Genomic DNA, 7,326 nt, shown 5'->3' on the forward strand with positions numbered 1-7,326 from the left:
GCAGGTGTGGAAGTGGTGTAGCTCCACTCTGTGGAGGATGTAGGTGGGGAGGTGGTGTAGCTGTGATCTACAAAATTACCATCTCATTTACCAGGGTTCCTGTCAGGCAATTGGCCTATATTGGATATGTGTACCTAAGCCTCGGGACCTAGGATAGACTGGGACTTCTGTTGGAGAACCGATCATCCCGGTGCCCAGCATAGTCCCTGACTGAGCTGACGGACCTGGTTGTATAATTGGTGCTGGAGTCATCTAGATTTGGAGTCATCTAGACTTGGTAGTGGGGGACTTCAATATTTTCTTTGGAACAAGGTTCTCTGGAGTGGCTCAGGAGTTTATAGAGGCCATGACAACTATGTCCCAAGACAGTCTTGGGACCGATGCATGCTGGTCACACACTCAATTTGGATTTTTCTCTGATTAGTGTGGTGCTCCATGAGTGGGGGCTCCTGTTATTTCCCCATTGTCATGGATGAATCACCATCTGGTCAAGGTAGGATTTGCAGCTGCAAGCCAAGATTGAAGGACCTATTAGGCTGGTCTGCCCAAGAAGGTTATTGGATCCAGTAGGATTCCAAGAAGACTTGGAAGGGTTTCAAGTTGGCTCTGGTACATATTATAAATGCTTTCCTGAAGGATGACAGGATGCCGTCTTGCCTTAAGGAGGCTATTGTTAGACCTTACTTGAAGAAACCTGCACTGGACCCCTCAGAATTAGCCATTTATAGACCAGTCTCCACTCCAGTCTTTCATGGTTGGGCAAGGTGATTGAGAGGGTGGTAGCCTCAGGTCCAGACAGTCTTGGAGGAAATTGATTAGCTAAACCCATTGCAAACTGGCTTTCGAGAGGACTATGGGGTGGGATTGCCTTGCTCAGCCTGATGGATGATCTCCAAAAGGGAGTGTGACACTGTTGATCCTTTTGGATCTCTCAGCGGCTTTCAATATAGTTGACCATGGTATCCTTCTGGGTTGCTTGAGGGAGGTGGGATTGCACTATTTTACAGTGGTTCTCTTCCTACCTCTCTGGCAGATTCCACATGGTGTTGCTTGGAGACTGTTGTTCTGCAAAGTGGGAGTTAATGTACAGAGTTCCACAAGGCTACATACTGTTGCCAATGCTTTTTAACATCTACATTAAACTGCTGGGAGAGATAATCAGGAGATCTGGTGCAGGGTGTTATCAATATGCTGATGACAACCAAATCTATCTATCCATATCAACTTCATCAGGTAATGGCATAACTTCCCTAAATGCCTGCCTGGGGGGTAGCAATGGGCTGGATAAGGAATAACAAACTGAAATTGAATCCAAATAGGATGGAAGTATTGAATGTTTGGTGTCAGAACTTGAGAGATGGTATATATTTGCCTGTTCTGGATGGGGTTATATCCAGTGTTCCCTGTAACAGGGATTCCCAGATGTTGGCTACAACTCTCAGCACCCCCAGCTGCAATGGACATTGGTTGGGGATTCTTGGAATTGTAGTCAACAACATCTGGGGATCCCTGTTACAGGGAACACTGTAAGATCAAGTATGTAGTTTGGGAGTGCTCCTGACTGGATTCAAAACTCTCTCTGGTCTCTCAGGCTGAAGCAATTGCCAGGAACACTTTTTATCAGCTACGCCCATTTGTGGAGTAAAATTATCTTTAAAAAGTGGTACATATGCTGGTAGACCCCAGTCTTGACTGCTGTAATGCACTCTATGTGGGCCTGCCTTTGTATATAGTCCAGAAACTACAGTTGGTGCAGAATGCGGCAGCCAAACTAGTCTCCGGGATAACCTGAAGAGATCATATAACACCAATCTTAAAATAACTGTACCAGCTGCTGATATGTTTCTGAGCAAAATACAAAGTGCTGGTTATAAAGCCCTGAATGGCTTGGGTCCAAGGTATTGAAGAGAGCACCTCCTTTGTCATGAACCCTCCTGACTATTAAGATCATCTGGGGAGGTCTGGTTATGGCTACCACCAGCTCATTTGGTGGCTACTTGGGACCAGGCTTTCTCTGTGGCTGCCCCAGGGCTCTGGAATGCACTCCCTGCTAAAATCAGTTTCTTCATCTCTGGCCCATCTCTGCATCCCTTAGGATGTACCTGTTTTCTCAGATTTTTGATTAATTTTAATTGGTTTTCCATCATAATTGTGTTAATCATTTTGTCCTGTTTTTATATTTGCTTTATTTTAATTTATGTACACCACTTAGGGATACACATGTTACATAGTATAGAAATGAGAGAGAGAGGGAGGGAGGGATATTTTTATATGATTGCTGTAGCTGAATTATAACAGTTAATGCTGATTTTGTAATTGAATAGAGTAGGAGATATCCTTGTGAATATCAAGCACATAACATCTCAGTATGTCCAGCTATCTACTGGTTTCAGAAAAGAAAAGAAAAGTTCATAGCATTCCTGCTATGGGAAATTTAGGACCAGGAAATTTAGGACCAGCAAATGGAAGTATTTCTTCACACAATGCATAATTAACTTGTGAAAGTCTCTGCCACAAGATGTGGTGACAGCCGACAACCTGGAAGGCTTTAAGAGGTGTTTCGATAACTTCATGGAGGAGAAGTCTACCAACGGCTACTAGTTGGAGGGCTGAAGGCCACCTCCAGCCTCAAAGGCAGGATGCCTCTGAGTACCAGTTGCAGGGGAGTAACAGCAGGAGAGAGGGCATGCCCTCAACTCCTGCCTGTAGGCTTCCAGAGGCATCTGGTAGGCCACTGTGTGAAACAGGATGGTGGACTAGATGGGCCTCGGCCCTGATCCAGCAGGGCATGTTCTTATGTTCTTATGCTGTTCTAACAATAGGAGTATCTTATCATTCATCTTTCCATTTGACCACTGTGTACAAAAATCTGAACCTTTGTAACTTAATAAGGCTTAAACAGTTTTTTTTACATGAGCAGCCACAACATTAAGTGCTATTAGAGTGTGATAGCAAATGGTTCTGGAAAGTTTTGTGTAAGTCAGACAGAGATCAGTCTTGGATTATTGATATTCTTAGTTCCTGGAACAAGACTATCATTGCTTGATTGACTATGAAATAATTATTTAATAAAACCATTTGGCTGTATAAAGTAATCTATGTTTTGGTTGGTGCGGTTCATTCGGAAGTCAGGAATGTGGTCCCATGAAGCCACTGTGAAAGAAAAGAGTCAAATCACTTTGATAGTGATTTTTAACCTGATATTCTTCCCTTCTACTCACACATTTCTCCTGCTGAAAACTGCCAGGTGCTTAGTGATGCATTTAAGAGCATATAGTTATATCAGTTTTATATTAGCTTAACTATCATGTGTCTCCCAAAGAATCTGGAATGTTTTACTTTGATGAGAGTACATATAATATTTTTATGAGAATATGTAGCCCTTCCTAAAGAACTGCAAAAGAACTGGGGCACTGCCACCCAACCCACTGTTTTGCCATTCAGGCCCCCTTTCTGCCCCAAATCTGCCCCAAACACATGTACACTTAAGAAATTCTTTAAAAATCAGCCCTTTCCCCAATTCCTTTGGAATCTGGGTGGCAGCAGGAACCTCTGTTGCCAGATTTGGCTTTTTTAAAGCCAAATTTTGGGTTACGGCCCATTTGACTCATGAGCATACCCCTTAGGTTCTGGCCACCCTGCCAGGCACCCATTAGGGCACTATGACATGACCCACTCTTCTGCCCCAAAGCCCCCTATCTGCCCCAAATCCACCTCAAATAACATCAACATCACACATCAACAACAGCAGAGCTTTGCAAAGAACCAGGCAGATTTCCAAAGGTCATGCACATCCACATCCCCCCCAGAAATGCAATTAATCTACACACAACAGTGTGAAACAACAATGAAATGCACACTGCCCCACACAGTGTGCACATTGCCCCACCGGCCAATGAGGGTAAATTTTACCCTTAAATTTCCTTAGAAGGAATACGGAGGCAATTGCCAGCAGATCAGCCCATGCGTTCACTGGCCAATCTGCAGGCTGGAATGGCCGGAAATTCGAACAGATGTCATAACTCAAAATGGAGACTGAAGGAGAAAGACTTTTTGTGATTGCAAAATGGAGTTCCAAAACAGCCGGAACAACAAAATGTTTTGTATCCGAAACAGGGACATTTTGTTTCGGCTACAAAATTTTCTGTTTTGAGCATTGGGTATTTTGTTTTGGCTACAAAACAGCTGAAATGGCCTGTTTGGGGCACAAAACCTTTTGTATCCGAAACGAAATGCACACCCCTACCAAGGTTCCCCTGGACAAGGTAATAAGGCTGTTCACACTGTTAGAATTATTTATTACTAATATTCCCCAGTATCCAAATTTTAACTACAGGGTTTTTGGGTCATGACCAGCTGCTTGCCCACTGACCATAATATGAAACACACACTCCAGAAATCAAGTTAACTTATTATTTGAGTTACATTAAAATAGGTTAGAAGCTGATCCTAAAAAGTCTAGACATATTAAAGAATTAAATCATACATCAGATACACACAAAACCGAATCCCCTCACACACCCACAATGCCAAACCTCTAACACACTGCAGCACACAAAAGCCACTCCTTCAGCTCCAGCCAAAGGTTCTCAAGTGTGGAAACAGCCATCAGCCCATTTCTCAATTTCACCCTCCCATTTGGCATTACATTCCTTGGAATGAATGAATTTTCTTGAGAAAACTGAGCAGTCATGGGATAAGGTCCATATGTGGATTGGTAAATGGCTGAAGGACAGTAAACAGGGGGTAGGAATACATGGACAGTTCTCTCAATGGAGGGAAGTCCAGGCTATTTAAGAGAGTGCCTCCTTTGTCATGAACCCTGCCACCTGTTACAATCTTCTGGAGAGCTCCGATTATGGATGCCACCAGCTCATTTATACTATTGTTTTATTGTGTCTCATGTATTTTAATCTGTGTTGACTTTTAAATATTTTAAATTTTTGTACACTGCCTAGAGATGTACATATTAGGCGGTATAAAATATGATAAATAAATAAAAGATAGTATATGTAAGAATCATCAGAACAGCCCCAAAACTTAGTAAATATAGAGTAATGTAATGCTATGAATGTCCTTGTAAAAGTTACAATATAATAGTAGATGCTGTAGCAGATTAAAGCCTTTGTCTCAGAGCAAGCCCATGTGAGGAAAAGAAAAATGCTGAATCATCCCCTCTATGCTTTCTGAGCAAGGCTTCTCCTTCAACTTTCCTGTATTTCTGATAGTTTCAAAAATGGCTGTCACCACCACCACCCTTTATCACAGGGCTTGACCATCCCTGGGCTTGGAATGGAAATCCCAGGGAAAACTCTCTTTATTTTACTATTGGAAACGTACACAAAAATCCTCCATGTGCAAGCCTACATACGTGTGGTGAGAAAACTAATCCAAGTTGACCAAGACTGAAGTGTGTTCACTCTGTGTTCACGAGAGAGAGAGAGAAACACTTTCCTGAGCCAAAACTCCACCCAGAGAGGCTTGTAAAATGCAAAGAAGAAAAAAGAAAACAGTTTTATTCAAATGCTACAGTCAGCTTCCATATGTGGTTTTCTCAGCTTTTAGTTACAGGTAAAAATATTCAGTAGGTTACAATAATACTTTAAAAAGCACCCCAGATGAAGTTGGGGCAGCACACTTTAAAAATCGTAGTTATCCACTTTACGCATCTTTAAGGTTTTTCTCCATAAAGAAGCATGGAGGTGAAGCTATACATTTGCTGACACCTCCATGCTTCTTTATGGAGAAAAACCTTAAAGATGCGTAAACTTCAAAAATCACTTAAAAATCAGCCCTTTGCCCAATTCCTTTCAAATAATTCTGATAGCTTCCTTTCCACCCTTGGGAACTACCACCCACCACACTCCACTCTAGGACACCCCTTTCCCCCCGACGTGAAGCTATACATTTGCTGCAATCCTCATTATTCCCTATGAGGAATTCAAAAATACTTTTAAAATTCACCAGTTATCAGAGGAGTGTCCAATTGCCTTGGGGTTTTGTGGGTGGTAGGCACCCATGGCTGCATACCACTAACCCCACTTTTGTGCCCCTAGGTTCTCCCACAATAGGGGGTTTGGATCCCATTATACCCTATGAGTAAAATAATTAGAAATTTTTCAAATATTCATTAAAAAATCATAGGGGTGTCCTATTGCTTCGGGTTTGGGTGGTTGTTGACACCCATGAGTGCTCCACAATAGGGAATAATGGGCTGGTTCGAGTCCAATTATACCCTATGAGAGAAAAATAAATATAAAATTCATAAAACATTGTACGATTGTCCGATTGCTTTGGGGTTTGGGTGGTAGGTACACATGGGTGCCCAATACCACCCCACCCACTTTTGGAGGTTCAAACCAATTTGAACAGGTTCAAACTGGTTAAAATTGAACGACCCCCAGTTTGGTTCAAATTCGAACCTTCAGCTCGAACCTGATGGCTGGTTTGGTTCGAATTCGAACCATCGAACCACCCTTGTTTAAATTTGGATTGGTTCAGGTTCAAACTGGTTTGCACATCCCTATTCCTGAGTAGCAAGGACAAAGTCGCTCTTCAAACAGGACTTTGTTGAATCTTCCTTCAAGTACTGCAGTGTGCAGAACGTTGAACTGTGCTTTGGTAAACACCCTGCAATACTTAGCCAATATAATCTGATTAAGATATCTAGCATGGTGTGTATTCAAGATTTTATTTCCCAACACTGCTCCAGTTGGAATGAAACTTTGGCCTGTCTTCCATTCTACATCTGAGACTCTTTGGGTAAGCACCAGCCTGGCCTGGTCAAAGCCCATTGCTATTAATGCTTGTGGTGATAGACCATAAGTAAGCAGCTTCTGCTTAAATAAGCGTTCCCATTTGGAAGTGAAGTCATCCACCAGCATCAACTGAGTCAACCTCAGGGAATAAAGATTTGGTTTAAGTCAAATCTTAAATATTGAAAGCCAGATCTTGGATTCTACCTTGGGGACACCAGCCCCCAAACCAAAAAACAGCACTGGGGACACCATGAGCTGTTTTGAATCACTTCCTAAGGAATTTCGATTGTACTACTTCTAATACTGCAAAATTGGAGTGTGGACCATGTTGGGCACCGTATAAGCTTATGGATTCAAACAACCTTATTGCAGCAGGAATGAAACAGGTCCCTCTAGAGTAGAAAAAAAGCCAAAATGGCTGATGTGAACTTACGTGCATTTTGTAGCACATACTCAGAGTGAGCCTTATGGCTGCCAGAAGATTGAAAAACTATACCTAAGTACTTGTAACAGCTCAATCCTGTAACCATTGATAGACAAGCTAGTGTCCTTGGACACTGCAAACCTC

The sequence above is a fragment of the Hemicordylus capensis genome, chromosome 2 (genome assembly GCF_027244095.1).
Source record: "Hemicordylus capensis ecotype Gifberg chromosome 2, rHemCap1.1.pri, whole genome shotgun sequence".
Lineage (NCBI taxonomy): Eukaryota > Metazoa > Chordata > Lepidosauria > Squamata > Cordylidae > Hemicordylus > Hemicordylus capensis.